The sequence below is a fragment of the Armigeres subalbatus genome, chromosome 2, assembly GCF_024139115.2.
Source record: "Armigeres subalbatus isolate Guangzhou_Male chromosome 2, GZ_Asu_2, whole genome shotgun sequence".
NCBI classification, from domain to species: domain Eukaryota; kingdom Metazoa; phylum Arthropoda; class Insecta; order Diptera; family Culicidae; genus Armigeres; species Armigeres subalbatus.
Window position 1 is genome coordinate 391048038 of NC_085140.1, and position 18678 is coordinate 391066715.

Below are 18678 nucleotides of genomic sequence, written 5' to 3' on the forward strand. Positions count from 1 at the left end.
ACATATTTCTGTTCGGGCTCTATTCAAACCGTTTCGGCTGATATTCGGACACCAATCGTGTGTCTCGGAAAAGCTTTTCATTCGAGCAATTTTGGGCATTGCAAACTTCACTACCAAATGAATATTGTCTAAGCTACATGCTACATTCTCCCGTAGTAGCGTTTGTCGACTATAACATCTACAGGGGTCGTACACTTATTACGTAAGTATTTTCTGGATATTTCGATCCCCCCTCCCCCATGTAAGATGTTTTTACACACAAATAATTTATAATGTATATGGTGCGTAAGAAAACGACAGACAGATGGTTTGAAGGAAGGGCTGACAGCAAAATCCTACAAAATTGAACTTTTTTTCGCTCCCTTCGACCATTTTCAATGTATTCAATTGATTTTTTGGGGAAGAGTCGTTTGGCCGAAACCTATTCGGCCGAATTCCCCTAGGCCGAACAAACCATTAGGCCGAAACCCATCTGTCCGAAAGTCATTTGGCCAAAAGGGTCATTTGGCCGAACGGTTCGTTTAGCTAAAAGGGTCTTTTGGCTGAAAGGGTCATTAGACCGAGAGGGTCATTTGGCCGAAAGGGTCATTTGGCAGAGAGGGTCATTTGGCCGAAAGGATCATTTAGCCGAAAGGGTCGTTTAGCCGAAAGAGTCATTTGGCCGATAGGGTCTCACAGAAGAAAGTTTAAATTTTATAGAATGGGCTTTGCAGAATGCATGTGAGTTGTTGAATGTTATTTGGCACGTGCATTTGATGTGCTATAACGGAACTAAATTCACAAAAGTACGTACAGTAGACGTTCGATAACCGCAAGTCATTTAACTGCCATTCGAAAGTTGCAAAAGTTTTGCAGTTCTCGGACCGCTAAGCTTAAAACTGATGTCAAACTCAATGACAGCTGCATTGCGCTGCACATTTAGATGCACTTTCATTGCATCTGACGTCGATTGACAACCGTTTGACGTCTAGAATGCGTTGCAGTTATCGAACGGCATTCGTAAACTGAAAAGTATACATTTTGCAGTTATCGAACGGCTACTGTATTTTCATAGAACTGAATTTGAATTTCGGCTTTTCCATTGAGCATAAATCTTGCAATTCATAGAATGGGCTTTACAGAATGCATATGGCTCTTTCTTTCTGAAAAACAAAAATAAATTCACAAAAGTACGTATTGTCATATAAATTTGATTTCTCTGCTCTGTAAAGCCTGAGTGTCAGCATCTCATTTGTAATGATTTCAGCGAGGAAAAATCTTTTAAGTACACTGAAAATGGTTGAAGGGAGTGAAACACCGTTGACTTGTGGAATTGAACCCAAGACCATTCGCTTTTAAGACGAACATTTAGCCAACTACGCTACCGGACCCCTCTACGATTGTCTTCTCTAATGGGTTTTATTTATCAACCAATACAAATCTGTTCCAGTACTTCAATATCAAAACTCCCTTGCTACACTTTCAGTTAAGAATCCTTGTCACTGCTATGTTTTCATCCCACATTCACCAACCGCATCCAATCGTTGTTGCAGTTTGGCTTCAAGGACTTTACCACAAAGCGAAGAAAAGAGGAAATAGAAAAGATATTTATGGTGTGCTGCCAGTCGTTCCCGCAGTCTGGGCTTTCACTCTCTAGCAACAGTGGAAAAAACTCAGACCCTGGTAGACAAACTTTGAAGGGAAGTTTGATTCAAATAAAAATCAGAAACTATTTCCAAAGTTGATGTTTCTATTCCACTATAGTGGAGTTGGAAAATTACCAGTTCACATCGAGGGCGCTTGGAGACATTTTGTTTTACAGAACTTCCATTAACAGACTGACTCACCAGATGTGCAGATGTAAAGCTCCTCCCAATTGAGTGGTCAGGATCTTCCACATCGCATCACCCTATCCCATTTATTCTATCAGCTCGAAAGTTGGTTATTATTCCTGACAAAAAAAACTTCTAAACATTCACTGAATCCATTGCAACCCAGCCAAGGTCTGCACGTCTTTGAAAATGGAAACGAGAAGTTCTAGTCTGTTGGTGAGGTTGCATCTTGTGTGAAATTTAGCCATTTATTAAACAGCAACAATACGATCTCCCGTACAAACAGCATCACCTAAAGTGAAATGGAAATGAGGAGACCGGATTTAAAGTGGTGAGGGCTGCTGCATCAGCTGAAGCTATTTGGTAGAGATAGTAAGGTAGTAGGGACGATGTGTTTGCATCCGAAACGAGTGCGTCCCTGGTTTAGCTCCCATTTGCAAGGTAGCCCCCGAGACCGGCTTGGTACTAAACAAATGACTGCAAGAGGAAAAGCTTCGTCGTCTTTGCTTTTGCCGGCTGCATGTTGACTTACTGGAGACGTTCGTTTCGTACCCACAAACTGTGGCGAAGGAATGCCTGTCGTTTATATTAGCCGAAATTGTTTTCTACTTTATGTCCCATAAAAGTTAAAATATTGCTGGTAATTGAAACAGTTGCTGGACGTTAAATATGTTGCTCTGCGCTTGCAGCTATAGTTGCATTCGATACTGTGCTGGACTGCTTTAATGCAGAAATATTTGCATCTTATCTGCATGTAGAAGACAAGAAGGTCTATACTGGTACTGCGTACAAATGATTCAGTCAGCAAGGTTATCTCATGTGTCAGCCTTGTTGGGACTTTTTAGGGCAATAGGTCTCTCGAACGCACAGTAGAATAGATAAGGAGCGTAATCTTTTGGTGTATCAGGATACAAGTCGAACTGTTAAAGTTGAAATTCGTTAGGATTTGTAATACATATTTTTCTTAATTGCAAACACTCCAGAGCTACTCGATGGTAACGACTCTTTACATGTACCAAGTACAAATAAATCTAAGTAATTGTAACATTTATAGTCACACCAATAATGTCAACTATTCCTATGAAAATTACTAAGATCTTTTATTGGAATGTTTTTGAGAGGTTTTCAGCCCTAGGCTGGCTCACCTCTAAAGTGGAATGTCTTCACATGTCATAAAAAGAGTTTTGTACTATTCCAATCAATTCCACCACGTTGTTATCTTTGCAGATGCGTATTCGACCTCAACTGTAAAGCCGTCTTCAGTAGGTGTTACTGATATTGCTGGATCATTAGGTCGAATCTTAGATAATTAATATATAGATTGCTCACTGGGGCATCCCTACTTGTAATCCACAGGAAACAATACTCTATCGATCGTTGGGTGAACTAAACGCAGTGGGGTGCGCATTTTTGAACAAAATTTGACACGTACACGGTTAAATCCATCTATCTAAATTGAAGCAGCACAATATTAAGTTAAATTTACTTGTTTTAACGGCTTTATCCGTCATTTCTACCCAAAGGCCGTAAAATCTGTTTCAATTATGAAAGTTAAATTTACTTAAAACTTAAAATGGAAACAAGCTTATTTTTTGGGTTAGGCTGAATATTTGACTAATTATCAGGCAGTTTATTTTTCGATTTTTTAAATAGCTAGCGGCTTTAAAAACTTTGTGATCTTTTGGAAGTTGACCTCAAATAAGTCAAATAGTTGACCGAGACACTAAAACGAGGTTATTTATTTTTACTAAAGTAGTTAATTGTTTTTCCTACATAACTTTTTCCTAAAAATATTGCAGATGCTCCTGAGATTTCTAAATGATTTCGAAAGTTTTCTACGAGTTTCTTTCGAAGCTTCCTTCTAGAAAACTTCCTGAATGTACTATTGGAGCTCGATTTGGAAATAGTCCTTCTTAAAATCCCACAAGACTCCAGCTGGTAAGGTATTTTTTTTCTAGTCAATATAGAGGTCTCTGCACGCATGGGTTGCAAAGGAATTGTTTCTAGGTTTTTGTCGCTCGATGGTCTTGATGTTTTCATAAAAAAATGAACATGAATAAATAAATTACTTACAATGACGTGGTTGCATTAACATCAGTGTGGCATTGGCACTAGTTAAGTTTATTTAGAAGCCAAAAATCAGAAGCTAGGGTTGTTATCCTAGGGGTTGTTGTAGAATGGCTTAATAAATTTAAGTTTTTCGCTTGTTTTGCTCTAGAGTAATTTCCATATATAACATAAATTGCCTTGAAGCCACACCTAAATGGCCACCAAATTGTGCGAATTCTATCAGGACTGCTGATTTATCAAAAAACTCATGGAAGTTGGATTTTTCAATATTTAAACTGCCAAACTGAGCATTCTTAACATTTCGGCACGCTCGAGCTTGTTCAAGTTGTGTGTCACAAGCGCTGCCTTCTTAGTCTTCTTCTTATATATAAAAATGAAATGGTCTGTGTTCGTATCCGCATAACACGAAAACGGCTGGATAGATTTTCTTCATTCCTTCAGCGGAAACGTTCATTACCGTTTCCGACGGGTTTATATGATATTTCCTCATGCCAAAATTACGAGTAAGGTCGAGCAATACGTGAAAATCTAAAATTAAGATTCATATGGAAACTTTGCATGGGCAGTTCGGAACGCGCATTTTCGCCTACTATGCAGGACAACGTCTGCCGGGTCGACTAGTAGTGTACAAAATACAACAACTTCTCTGGCGTAACATTCCCCACTCGGACATTTCCGCCTCTCGGTTTAGTGGCATTTGCACAATTTTTGCGTTTATTAACTGAGAGATTATTTAGATATAGGGGAAGGTGGTCTGTTGTCGGCACTCCGTCGTAGCTTTTGACAGAAAACAGATGTGGTTATTTTGACATTTGCCATACGTGTGCTATGTAAGCACGATCTTGTGCTCATTTTCGAAGCATATAGAAGCCTTTGTTTTGTTTTACAGAGAAAACACATTTTTGTCAAGTGAAAACCCACTCCAAATTTTTTTTTGGTCATTTGCTAAGTGTTATAAATAGTAGTAGAACGATCGAAATGGTCAGCGCATTACATATTTACAAAGCAAATTAACTCTATTTTGTGATTAAAAATTGAATGCCACCGTAGCGTTCGCAATTTAGCTATTATTTTTGCTTTTTCAAAAAGGTTACTTATTTGGGTTGTCGGCACCCAGGTGATTATCAAGGGAAATCATCAGTTTATTGCCTAATTTCAAGCAATAAGCCAAGTTGTTAGCAAAACTAACAATTTTTGAAATCTTGATGCACTCAAATGTAATAAATTTCATTGCTTTTGACACAATTAATCTTGATCTTTCCACCCATAATGCCCCCACTTCATAGTTTTTCATTTTGAGTGTTTTTTAGGGTGCCGACGACCGACCACCTTTTTTGAAATGGCATAAAATCAACGTTTAACAAAATTGTCTATTTTTTTTCAATGGATGAAATAAAACAGATCTCTAAACAAGTTATTAGCTTATGCCTATTTGCGTCTAGGGTGCCGACAACCGATCACCTTTCCCTACAATAAAAGTCAATTTTGATGTTTCCCAAAAAATTTGAGATTTCAAATTTCGAAAAAAAAAATCGATTTTTTTATGTGATTACACGTAGCTAGAATTCAAATGGATTCTCAGCTGCCGTAATCTGAAAAGTGACGTATGCGCCATTTTACAACATACATGTTTTCCATTTTTCTGTTTAAGAGTACGATTAGTGCTACTCGTTAACACCATTTTTGGAAAATGGCGTATACGTCACTTTGCCAGATTACGGCAGTAAGAGGGTTATATCCCTCCTCATTCCACAACTTTATTTTTATCTGTGAATGTTCTTCGAAATCAACTATAAAGTCGAAAAAGGTATAGATATTAGACCAAATAATAATGAATAGCGAGAACTAGTCTTCGGGACTTGTAGGAACAATTCACTTAACCTTCCAGGAATCGCACCATTGTAAAAAGTACACCTTCGAATAAAGCTCGCTTGTCGTTCACAAGAGGGGCGGAACTGCATGGGTGATCCAGGAGTATGCGAGTCCCGGAAGGTTAAGAACTTTAAGGACATAGTTGGAAGAGTACCACGATGGCAGCCAATATGGCACCGGACCTTCCACGGGCCAATGCCACACCTCCCGCACTCCTCTCTCCGCACTCCACCAACATTCGAATGCATCGAACAGCATCGAACAAAAGTTTAATATTCACATTACTAACCTGTTCACAGCATATTTCCTTACTTCCCGTTATAATGAACATGTTTCTTCAATGAATCCTATGTATTCCGGCTCGAATTGTAGCATAAATTAGCAGTTTCGTGCCAATTTAATAGCCGTCCGCGATTTGTTGGGTTCATCACTGCACTTCACTTCTTCTCAAAGGGCATTTGAAAAATCAAGTTTTTACTCACTTCTCCGCACATGAGCAGCCCAAAATGTTGATAGAATGCAAATTAAACACCACTTTTTGATATCAGTTACTTATTTGAACCGAAAACTTAGTATAAACTGCTAGATTTGCCCGAAAAAAAAACGATTAAAAACTTATCGCGGAGCGAATGTAAACACCGCGGTGCACCGGCACCGGCAGCAGCAAACTAATAAGTAGGGTGGCCCAAAAAATAATTTTGCTTCGCCACGCTCAGTTCATTATGATTTATAATTTGGGTGTCATCCAATGGTTTGGACTGGTTTGAATAGAGGCTTACCGTGCGCAGGTCGTTTCAGGTTTGTATGACAGTTGATATGGCGAGGTTGAATTTAACATTATTCTGATTCTGGCACTCCGTCATTGGGCGATGGCGAGGGGGGAGACCATATGACGGGATGAAATATTTAAGAGCTTCAACTCCATAGACAATCCATATTGAATGGTCGTTCCAATAGTTGGGAGTCGATTTTAATCGAGGTTGCGATTCTTTCGCATGGTAATTAGGCTTCTCAGAAGGCATCAGTGAAACGTGCAATTCAACAAAAAACCCAGAATTTGTCTGTGATATCTATCGCACCAGGGGCAGATACTTCTAGTCTAGTCTAGTCTACACTATCGTACCAGGGGCAGATACTTCATACAAAAAGTGTGACATAAGGGTGAGTATAAAATGCTATATTTGCGTTACGTAATCAATGGATCTTTCCTGCGGTGCGGTTTTCGTTCACTGAAGTCTCTGGAATGTTGCTTTCAGCAATGTGGGTTCTCTTTTCGCCAGCGTTTGGAGGGAAAGCGCCGTAATCAGTGTAATAAAAGGTTTAGTTTCCCATTCTAGTTTTCATACAAACTTGAACCAGTTTTTGTTCAAATCGGTTTTTTTAGGACACTCGGAGCATGGGACGGAATCGAGTGAGCGTGGTGGTGCTGGGTCATTTTTTGAACCACCCTACTAATATTCTTTGTTTTTTTATAAATACGACACCAATACTACTACAGTATATGACAGTTTTACTGTACCAATACTATCAAAGCTTTGTTTTGGTACTCAACCCACCTTCACCTTAAGCTTGAACTGACTTCATCTACGCGCATGTTAGCATAAGACCTTAAAAGCTGCTTACTTGGACTTTACATTTTGGCACAGGCCCCACCATGCCCTTCCCCTTTTATTTACGCCAATGTAGGCCAAACAGTCATTAGGACAAATGACCATTAGGGGAGATCCATAAACTACGTCACGCAAAAATTGTCGATTTTCGGCCCCCCCCCCTTTGTCAGACTTTTTGTATTAATCCTCTAAATTTTTTGCATGACTCGTCACGCTACTCGGAGCCCCCATCCCCCTACAAACGTGACGTACTTTGTGGATGGCCTCTTAGACGGAATGAGAAGTGGGGAGTCAGAAGTGAGAAGTAAGTAGTGCGAAGAGAGGAAGTAAGAAGTAAGACAGAAGAAGAAAGAAGGAAGAAGGAAGAAGAAAGAAGGAATAAGAAAGAAGAAAGAGGAAGATGAAAAAAGAAGAAGTAAGAAGATAGAGAAAATAAATAAGAGAAATGGAGAAAGAAAGAAGAGGGAAAGTAGAAGAAAGAAAGAAGAAAAAAAGGAGAAGCAAGAAAGAAAAGGAAGAAATAAACGGAAGAACGAAGAGAAAGGAAGAAAGAAGAAAACAAAAGGAATATGGAAGAAAGAAAAAGGAAGAAGGAAAAAGGAGGAAGGAAGAAGAAATAAGGAATAAGGAAGAAGGAAGACGGAAAAAGGAAGAAAAAAGAAGGAAGAAGAAAGAAGGTAGAAGGTAGAAAGAATAAGGAAGAAGGAAGAAGGAGGAAGGAAGAAAGACGAAGGAATAAGGAAGAAGGAAGAAGGCAGAAGGAAGAAGATAGAAGAACGAAGGAAGACAGGAAAAGGAAGAAGAAAAAAAGAAAAAAGGAAGGAGAAATAAGGAAAAGGAAGAAAGAAGAAGGAAGAGGGAAGAAGGAAGTAGGAAGAAAGAAATAGGAAAAAATAAATAGGAAGAAGAAAGAAGGAGGAACGAAACAGAAAGAAGAAAGGAGAAAGCCAGTAAGACAGAAAGAAGAAAGAAAAAGGAGAAGGAAGTGGAAGGAAGAAGGAAGAAGAAATAACTTGGAAAGAAAGAAGAAGTAGGAAGAAGAAAGAAACAAGAAGGGATAAGGAAGTAGAGACAAAGTGAAGGAAAATTTTCTCATTTGTCACTTTTTGCTTTTTTCTCATAATTCGGCCTAATGACGGTTCGGCCTAATGACCATTTGAAATTTACTAACCATAGGCCGTTGTCATTGGTAGCGGATTGGAGGTTCTCATTACCGATAACGGGACGGAAAAGTTCTCGCTTAACTTTTCAAAAGGACCCAAGTAACATTTTTTTCATGAATTTATTTGAATACAGCAATCAATAGCTTTCATGTTTTATGTTGATTGCGCTATTCAAATTAATTCATGAAAAAGATGTTACTTAGGTCCTTTAGAAAAGTTAAGCGAGAGTTCTATCAACCGTCATTTTTTGTGCACTCTCTATAGGCTTTATCAAAACATTCGTCAAACGTGTCCTCCGTGTGTCGTCGGATTTATCGCTTGTCAGTGTGTAGATGTTGATAAGGCAGTAATTTAAGAATTTGTCCCGTATCCATAACACACAGATCCGTTCGCTAATGGGTTTCCATATCGTTACTCACTTCATCTGCTTGTTCATCACTTTGGAACCAACTGCATGCACTACCAGATTTCTTGTATAGCGACCATGTTCACTCCATCCTTCTGCAGTTCACGAGCCAGAAGGCCCACTCGTTCAGGTCCATTTAGAGCAATGATGTTCAGCATTTTGGGCGTATTTTCCTTAATTGATTGTCTTACTTGATACTTGATGGGCTACAGCTCTTCGATGAACCTACGCCGAATGGAGTATCCTTCTCCACTGGACTCGATCCTGGGCCAATCGCTTCCAGTCGCCCTGAACATTGAGCGCCCTCAGGGCCTCTTCAACTGCAAAAAGCCATCGTGTACGCGGCCTTCCACGAAGCCTGCGGCCTCTTCCGGGTTCTCTACTAAATATTATCTTCGCTTGACGTTCTTCCGGCATACGAACAACGTGACCAGCCCACCGTAGTCTGCCGTGTTGTATAAGCTTAATAATATCCAGCCCTTTATACACCAGGTACAATTCGTGATTCATGCGACGCCGCCAGATACCGTTCTCCTGTTTACCGCCGAGTATTGTCCGCAGCACCTTACGCTCAAACACTCCGAGAACTCTCCGATCAGCCTCCTTTAACGTCCATGTCTACAGCGTATGTATACAGCGCGAGTTTTGTTTTCGTTTGCAGACTACGGGACTTAAGCTGGTTACGAAGTCCGTAATAAGCCCTATTTGCAGCTGCAATACGCCTTTTCACTTCGCGGGTAACATCATTATTGCACGTCACTAATGTTCCAAGATACACAAATTCTTCCACCACTTCAAATTTTCCACCATCCAGCACCATTTCGCTACCACCACCACTAATGAACCCACGTTGATTGCCAGCGACCATGTACTTCGTTTTGCTGGTATTGATCGTGAGTCCAATCCTCGCTGTCTCCCTCCTAAAAGGCACAAAAGCCTCTTCCACGGCACGGCGATCAATTCCGATAATATCGATATCGTCCGCAAATCCCAGGAGCATATGCGATCTTGTGATGATGGTACCGCTTCTTTGCACACCAGCTCTCCTAATCGCTCCCTCGAGCGCTATATTGAACAGTATATTCGAGAGTGCATCACCCTGCTTTAATCCATATAAGGTAACAAATCCGCAACCCTTACACTTGATTTCGATCCGTCCAACGTTATACGAATCAGCCGTGTCAGTTTCGCCGGAGAACCATGTTCAAGCATAATTTGCCATAATTCATTCCGTTTCACTGAATCGTACGCCGCCTTGAAATCAATAAACAGATGATGTGTCTGCAGGTTGTACTCCCAGAATTTATCAAGGATTTGTCTCAGGGTAAACATTTGATCTGTCGTTGATCGGCCCTCACGAAAACCTGCTTGGTATTCGCCGACGAAAGACTCTTCAAGCGGTCTAAATCTGTTGAGCAGAATACGGGACATAATTTTGTACGCCGAATTAAGGAGGGTTATTCCTCGGTAATTGGCGCACTCCAGTCTGTGCCCTTTCTTAACACTAGGATTCATTCGTTTAGAAAATCGTTGTAACTAAATTTTCAAATGGCTATATCTCAGTGAGTTTTCAACCGATTTTCTCAGTTTTTTCACCAACCTCTTAGCCATCTCTTCTAGTTTCTGGAAATTGCAAAATATTGTATCTAGGGGTGTTCAATTTTTCACTAGAGCTGTGGGAGTAAAGCAACGGATTTAGGAAAATGCGATTTTGGAGATATACTTATATTTCATTACCAAAAATGATATCTATTCATATAGTGATGATGAAAATGATAAAATAACACATAAAAGCCATCACCTGGAACATGAGAACACATTTTGAGCATCCCTACTATGCATACGATGATAATTTGGTGCCTTTAGGAACCACTTTATGCTACAGGATGTATGAAGCTTCAGAAAATGTTTTCAAGCATGTTGTCTACTGTGAACTTGTTAAAATAAATGTAAACTATATACGAAACATGTGTGATAATAAATTATGATGTTCTAGGATCTCCAAATTGTCCTGGAGTTTGAATCAAATGGTCAACCGAATCAACCAAGGCTTCCATGATGTCCCATACCGCGGTATCAACCCAATTATGTCCTTCAAGTATTTATCTTCCACTTGCGTCTCAAATACAGGCATTTGAGATGTTGTAAGATCTCCAAATTGTCCTGAAGTTTGAGTAAAATGGTCTATCGAATCAACCAAAGCATCCATGATGGCCCCAGCCGCAGTATCAACCCAATTATGTCCTCCGAGTATTTGTCTTTCACTTGCGTCTCAAATCCAGGCATTTGAGATGTTGTAAGATCTCCAAATTGTCCTGAAGTTTGAGTAAAATGGTCTATCGAATCAACCAAAGCATCCATGATGGCCCCAGCCGCAGTATCAACCCAATTATGTCCCCCGAGTATTTGTCTTTTACTTGCGTCTCAACTCCAAACATATGAGATGTTGTAAGATCTCCAAATTGTCCTGGCATTAGAATCAAATGGTCTACCGAATCAACCAAGGCTTCCATGATGTCCCATACCGCGGTATCAACCCAATTATGTTCTCCGAGTATTTGTCTTTCACTTGCGTCTCAAATCCAAACATATGAGATGTTGTAAGATCTCCAAATTGTCCTGGAATTAGAATCAAATGGTCTACCGAATCAACCAAGGCTTCCATGATGTCCCATACCGCGGTATCAACCCAATTATGTCCTCCGAGTATTTATCTTCCACTTGCGTCTCAAATCCAGGCATTTGAGATGTTGTAAGATCTCCAAATTGTCCTGGAGTTTGAGTTAAATGGTCTACCGAATCAACCAAGGCTTCCACGATGTCCCATTCCGCGGTATCAACCCAATTATGTCCTCCGAGTATTTTTCATTCACTTGCGTCTCAAATTCAGACATATGAGATGTTGCGCATTGTCCTGGAGTTTGAATTAAATGGTCTACCGAATCAACAATGGCTTCCATGATGCTCCCAGCCGCAGTATCAACCCAATTATGTCCTCCGAGTATTTGTCTCGCACTTGCGTCTCAAATCCAGGCATTTGAGATGCTGTAAGATCTCAAATTGGCTTGAAGTTTGAGTAAAATGGTCTATCGAATCAACCAATGCATCCATGATGGCTCCAGCCGCAGTATCAACCCAATTATGTCCTCCGAGTATTTGTCTTTCTCTTGCATCTCAAATCCGAACTTATGAGATGTTGTAAGATCTCCAAATTGTCCTGGAATTTGAATCAAATGGTCTACCCGATCAACCAAGGCTTCCTTGATGTCCCATACCGCGGTATCAACCCAATTATGTCCTCCGAGTATTTATCTTCCACTTGCGTCTCAAATCCAGGCATTTGAGATGTTGTAAGATCTCCAAATTGTCCTGAAGTTTGAGTAAAATGGTCTATCGAATCAACCAAGGCATCCATGATGCTCCCAGCCGCAGTATCAACCCAATTATGTCCTCCGAGTATTTGTCTTTCACTTGCGTCTCAAATCCAGGCATTTGAGATGTTGTAAGATCTCCAAATTGTCCTGAAGTTTGAGTAAAATGGTCTATCGAATCAACCAAGGCATCCATGATGGCTCCAGCCGCAGTATCAACCCAATTATGTCCTCCGAGTATTTGTTTTTCACTTGCGTCTGAAATCCAAACATATGAGATGTTGTAAGATCTCCAAATTGTCCTGGAATTTGAATCAAATGGTCTACCCGATCAACCAAGGCTTCCTTGATGTCCCATACCGCGGTATCAACCCAATTATGTCCTCCGAGTATTTATCTTCCACTTGCGTCTCAAATCCAGGCATTTGAGATGTTGTAAGATCTCCAAATTGTCCTGAAGTTTGAGTAAAATGATCTATCGAATCAACTAAGGCTTCCATGATGTCCTCAGCCGCAGTATAAACCCTATTATGTCCTCCTAGTAATTATATTGCACCTGCGTCTCAAATCCAGGCATAGGCGATGTTGTAAGATCTCCAAATGGTCCTGGATTTAAAGTAAAATGTTCTTTAGAATCTACCAAGGCTATCATGATGTCCTGAGTCGCAGTATCAACCAATTATATCCGCCGAGTATTTATCTTTAACTTGCGTCGCAAATCCAGGAATTTGAGTTGTTGTAAGATCTCCAAATTGTCCTGGAGTTTGAGTAAAATGGTCTATCGAGTCAACCAAGGCTTCCATGATGTCCTCTGCCGCGGTATCACCCCAATTATGTACTTCGGGTATATGTCTTTTACTTCCGTCTCAAATCCAGGTATATGAGATGTTGTAAAATCTCCTAATTGTGTTGAAGTTTGAATCAAATGGTCTAACGAATCAACCAAGTCTTCCATGAAGACCCCAGCCGCGGCATAAACCCAATTATGTCCTCTGAATATTTTTCTTTCACTTGCGTCGCAGTTTCCTTGAGTATGAATCAAATGGTCTATCGAATCAATCAAAGCTTTCATGATGTCCCCAGCCGCGCTATCAACCCAATTATGACCTCCGAGTATTTGTCTTTTACTTGCATTACAAATCCAGGCATATGAGATGTTGTACTTTATTTATGATGTTTATTGTTTATTATTATTATTATAATCATCCGACAGTGTATGTTTGTCTTAATGAAACTTTACTCTAAAAACCTCAGTTTTAAGAACATTTAAGAACATTACATCATTGATCAAATTGGTACAATCAGGTCCTAGTAATGGCGTCCTCGAGGTAAACGGAAGAAGACACTAGAATTGAACGTATAGGCAAGCACATTGATGTCCATTATCGCCAAAAAATAGGGGGAGAGGGGTGGTTACCCGATACACCAACAAGGACTTTGGTAAATCTGCAAATTATACTCCCGGAATTCATCAATGATCATCCGCAGGCTAAACATCTGATCCGTCGTTGATCGACCCTCACGAAAACCTGCCTGGTATTCGCTGACGAAGGACTCTTCTAGCGGTCTCAGTCTGTTAAACAGAATACGCGACAGAATTGTGTACGCCGAGTTCAGAAGAGTGATCCCTCTGTAATTGGCACACTCTAGTCGACTTTCAAAAGTTATGAAGAGAGGTGAAACAATCCAAAAGGTTGGTGTCTTGGTTAAACGCAAGAGAGGAAGGATCGCTTACTACCTGGTTTATTTTTGAATCGAGAAAATGAGGGAATTGAAAACAATTCGAAGAAGCATCGTAAAGCGATAGATTTGATTCGATAGACCATTTTACTCAAAATCCAGGACAATTTGGAGATCTTACAACATCTCAAATGCCTGAATTTGAGACGCAAGTGAAAATAAATAAGGTAGAGACTTATTTGGGTTTATACCGCGGCAGGTGACATCATGGAAGCCTTGGTTGATTCGAAAGACCATTTCACTCAAACTCCAGGACAATTTGGAGATCTTACAACATCTCAAACACCTGGATTTGAGACGCAAGTGGAAGACAAGCTTGATACTTCATGGAAACCTTGGTTGATTCGATAGACCATTTTACTCATACTCCAGGATAATTTGGAGATCTTACAATATCTCATATGCCTGGATTTGAGGTGCAAGTGAAATGCAAATAGTCGGAGGACATAACTGGGTTGAAACCGCGTCTGGGGACATCATGAAAGCCATGGTTGATTCGATAGACCATTTTACTCAAACTTCAGGACAATTTGGAGATCTAACAACATCTCAAATGCCTGGATTTGAGACGCAAGTGAAAGATAAATACTCTGAGGATATAATTGGGTTGAAACCTGGTATGTGACATCATGGAAGCCTTGGTTGATTCAGTAGACCATTTCATTAAAACTTCAGGACAATTTGAGATCCTACAACATCTCATATGCCTGGATTTGAGACGCAATTAGAAGACAAACACTCGGGTACATAATTGGAGTGATACCGCGGCAGAGGACATCATGGAAAACTTGATTGATTCGATAGACCATTTTACTCAAACCGCAGGACAATTAGGAGCTCTAACAACAGCTCAAATGGCTGGATTTGAGACGCAAATGAAAGATAAATACTCGGAGGACATAACTAGATTGATACCCCGGCTGGGGCATCACGAAAGCCTTGGTAGATTAAATAGATCATTTTACTCATACTCCAGAACCATTTGAAGATCTTACAACATCTCCTGTGCCTGGATTTGAGACGCAGGTGGAAGAAAATTATTCGGAGGACATGATAGGGTTTATACTGCGACTAAAGACATTATGGAAGCCTTGGTTGATTCGATAGACCATTTTACTCAAAATCCAGGACAATTCGGAGTTCTTAGAACATCTCAAATGCCTGGACTCGAAACGCAAGTGAAATATAAATACTCGGAAGATATAATTGGGTTGATACCTTGGCAGGAGGCGTCATGGAAGCCTTCATTGATTCGATAGATCATTTACTCACACAACACAATACAATTTGGAGATCTTACAACATCTCAAATGCCTGGATTTGAGACGCAAGTGAAAGACAAATACTCGGAGGACATAATTGGGTTGAAACCGCGGTATGGGACATCATGGAAGCCTTGGTTGATTCGGTAGACCATTTCATTCAAACTTCAGGACAATTTGGAGATCTTACAACATCTCAAATGCGTGGATTTGAGACGCAAGTGGAAGATAAATACTCGGAGGACATAGTTGGGTTGATACCGCGGTATGGGACATCATGGAGGCCTTGGTTGATTCGGTAGACCTTTTGATTTAAATTCCAGGACAATTTGAAGATCTTACAACATCTCAAATGCCTGGATTTGAGACGCAAGTGGAAGATAAATACTCGGAGGACATAATTGGGTTGATACTGCGGCTGGGAGCATAATGGAAGCCTTGGTTGATACAATAGACCATTTTACTCAAACTTCAGGACAATTTGGAGATTTTACAGCATCTCAAATGCCTGGATTTGAGACGCAAGTGGAAGATAAATACTCGGAGGACATAATTGGGTTGATACCGCGGTATGGGACATCATGGAAGCCTTAGTTGATACGGTAGACCATTTGATTCAAATTCCAGGACAATTTGGAGATCTTACAACATCTCATATGTTTGGATTTGAGACGCAATTGAAAGACAAATACTCGGAGGACATAATTGGGTTGATACTGCGGCTGGGGCCATCACGGATGCTTTGGTTGATTCGATAGACCATTTAACTCAAACTTCAGGACAATTTGGAGATCTTATAACATCTCAAATGCCTGGATTTGAGACGCAAGTGGAAGATAAATACTCGGAGGACATAATTGGGTTGATACCGCGGTATGGGACATCATGGAAGCCTTGGTTGATTCGGTTGACCATTTGATTCAAACTCCAGGACAATTTGGAGATCCTAGAACATCATAATTTATTATCACACATGTTTCGTATATAGTTTACATTTATTTTAACAAGTTCACAGTAGACAACATGCTTGAAAACATTTTCTGAAGCTTCATACATCCTGTAGCATAAAGTGGTTCCTAAAGGCACCGAATTATCATCGTATGCATAGTAGGGATGCTCAAAATGTGTTCTCATGTTCCAGGTGATGGCTTTTATGTGTTATTTTATCATTTCCATCATCACTATATGAATAGATATCATTTTTGGTAATGAAATATAAGTATATCTCCAAAATCGCATTTTCCCACAGCTCTAGTAAAAAATTGAACTCCCCTGGATACAATATTTTGCAATGTCCAGAAACTAGAAGAGATGGCTAAGAGGTTGGTGAAAAAACTGAGTAAATCGGTTGAAAAACCACAGAGATATAGTCATTTGAAAATTTAGTTACAACGATTTTCTGAACGAATGTATCCGCGTAAGTTTTTTTAGCGAATCAATCCTAGTGTTAATGAGGCCTTCCAACCAGCTAGCAGGCACTTCCTCCTCTTCCCATATTTTCGACATAATATGGTGCAGAACTTCATAAAGCTGCTCACTACCATGTTTGAGAAGTTCAGCCGGGAGCTGATCCTTCCCCGCAGCCTTATTGTTTTTCAGCTCTTCAACAGCTTTTTTAACCTCATCTAGTGTAGTGACTCCACAGCTTGTCCATCGTCGCTAATATTTATTCTGTTCACCGATGCACCGTCACTTCCTCCATTCAACAAAGCCTCGAAGTGTTGCTTCCACCTGGCAGCCACTTCAGTTTTATCTGTCAGGAAATTCCCTTCTTGGTCATTGCACATGACGGGAGATGGCGCTGTCTTTCTCCGCACGCCATTGACAGACTCATAAAACCTCCGCATATCGTTCTGCTCCATTTTTTCTTGCACCTCACTAATAACTTGTTCGTCGTACTCTTTTTTCTTCCTGCGGTGGGTTCGTTTTTCTGTTGCTCTTGCTTCCTTGTACCGATCTATTCGATCGGGTACCCGACACCAACATCCGACTTCTGGCAACGTTCTTCTTGTCTGTCCCACTCTGACACTCCACATCGAACCAACCCACCCATGTTGTCGCTAACGTTGATTGCACTTATCCGTTCGTCGAGCTTCTGGCGGTACTCAGCCGATACTCCTCCCGCCGACAATCGCTGGATATTGTAACGCATCGTTCGCTGTGATCTTTCGCTCGATACAGTTGACAACCGTAATCGAATTTTACTGACTACGAGGTAGTAATCAGAGTCAATGTTCGGACCTCTGAATGTCCGCACATCGATAACATCCGAGAAATGGCGCCCATCCACCAGAACATGGTCTATCTGGTTGCAAGTTTCACCATTTGGGTGTCTCCAAGTGTGGTTTCGGATGTTCTTTCGTGCAAAGTAGGTGCTAATGATGACCATCCCTCTGGCAGCAGCAAAATTTACTAGCCGTAGGCCGTTGTCATTGGTAGCGGAGTGAAGGCTCTCCCTACCGATTATGGGGCGGAAAAAGTCCTCTCTACCAACCAGAGCGTTAACGTCTCCGATAACAATTTTCACGTCATGCTTTGGGCACTCTCCATATGCTTTATCAAGACATTCATAAAACGTGTCCTTCACGTCGTCGGATTTATCGTTTGTCGGTGCGTGAACGTTGATTGGGCTGTAATTGAAGAATTTGCCCCGTATCCTCAACACACAGATTTGTTCGCTAATGGGTTTCCACCGCATCACTCGCTTCATCTACTTGCCCATCACTACGAAACCAACTCCATACTCTGCTTTTTAACCGCCGCTGAATGCAGTATTGGTCGTGGGGTACACGGCTCGGAATTCACGTTCTCCGGATCTGGGCCATCGGACTTCTTGAATAGCGGCCACGTTCACTCCAACCTTCTGCAGTTCGCGAGCCAGAAGGCTCACGCGTCCAGGTTCATTTAGTGTCATGACATTCCAGGTACCGAGTTTCCAATCATAGTCCTTATTTCGTTGCCGGGTCGGTTGCCAAAAATAACGTTCTCTTTTTCTTCTATCTCCATTTTCGTGGTATTTGAGAGGCTTCAGTAAGCTACCTTACCGGGGTCGCGTTACCTACATCGCGATGATGGGGCTGCCACCTTAGGTATAGCTGACGCGATACAGCATTTCGTTAATCAGCCGCTGGGTACCAGGCAGACGCTGTTTGAGCCGCACCTCCTGGTGAACAGACACTCGAGGCGTACCTTATCTCACTCCAGCTGATGTCAGAAGGACAACAGTGCTCATGCTGCACTACCAGCTAAGTACACAACCCTTAGCTGGCGGTCTTTTGTCATCGGACGACCCGTGGAAGCGTGAGATAGGTACTTGTGGGGACCAGAGCTCTATTGGACGTTCCTTCCTTGATGTCAACCCACCATTTTGCAG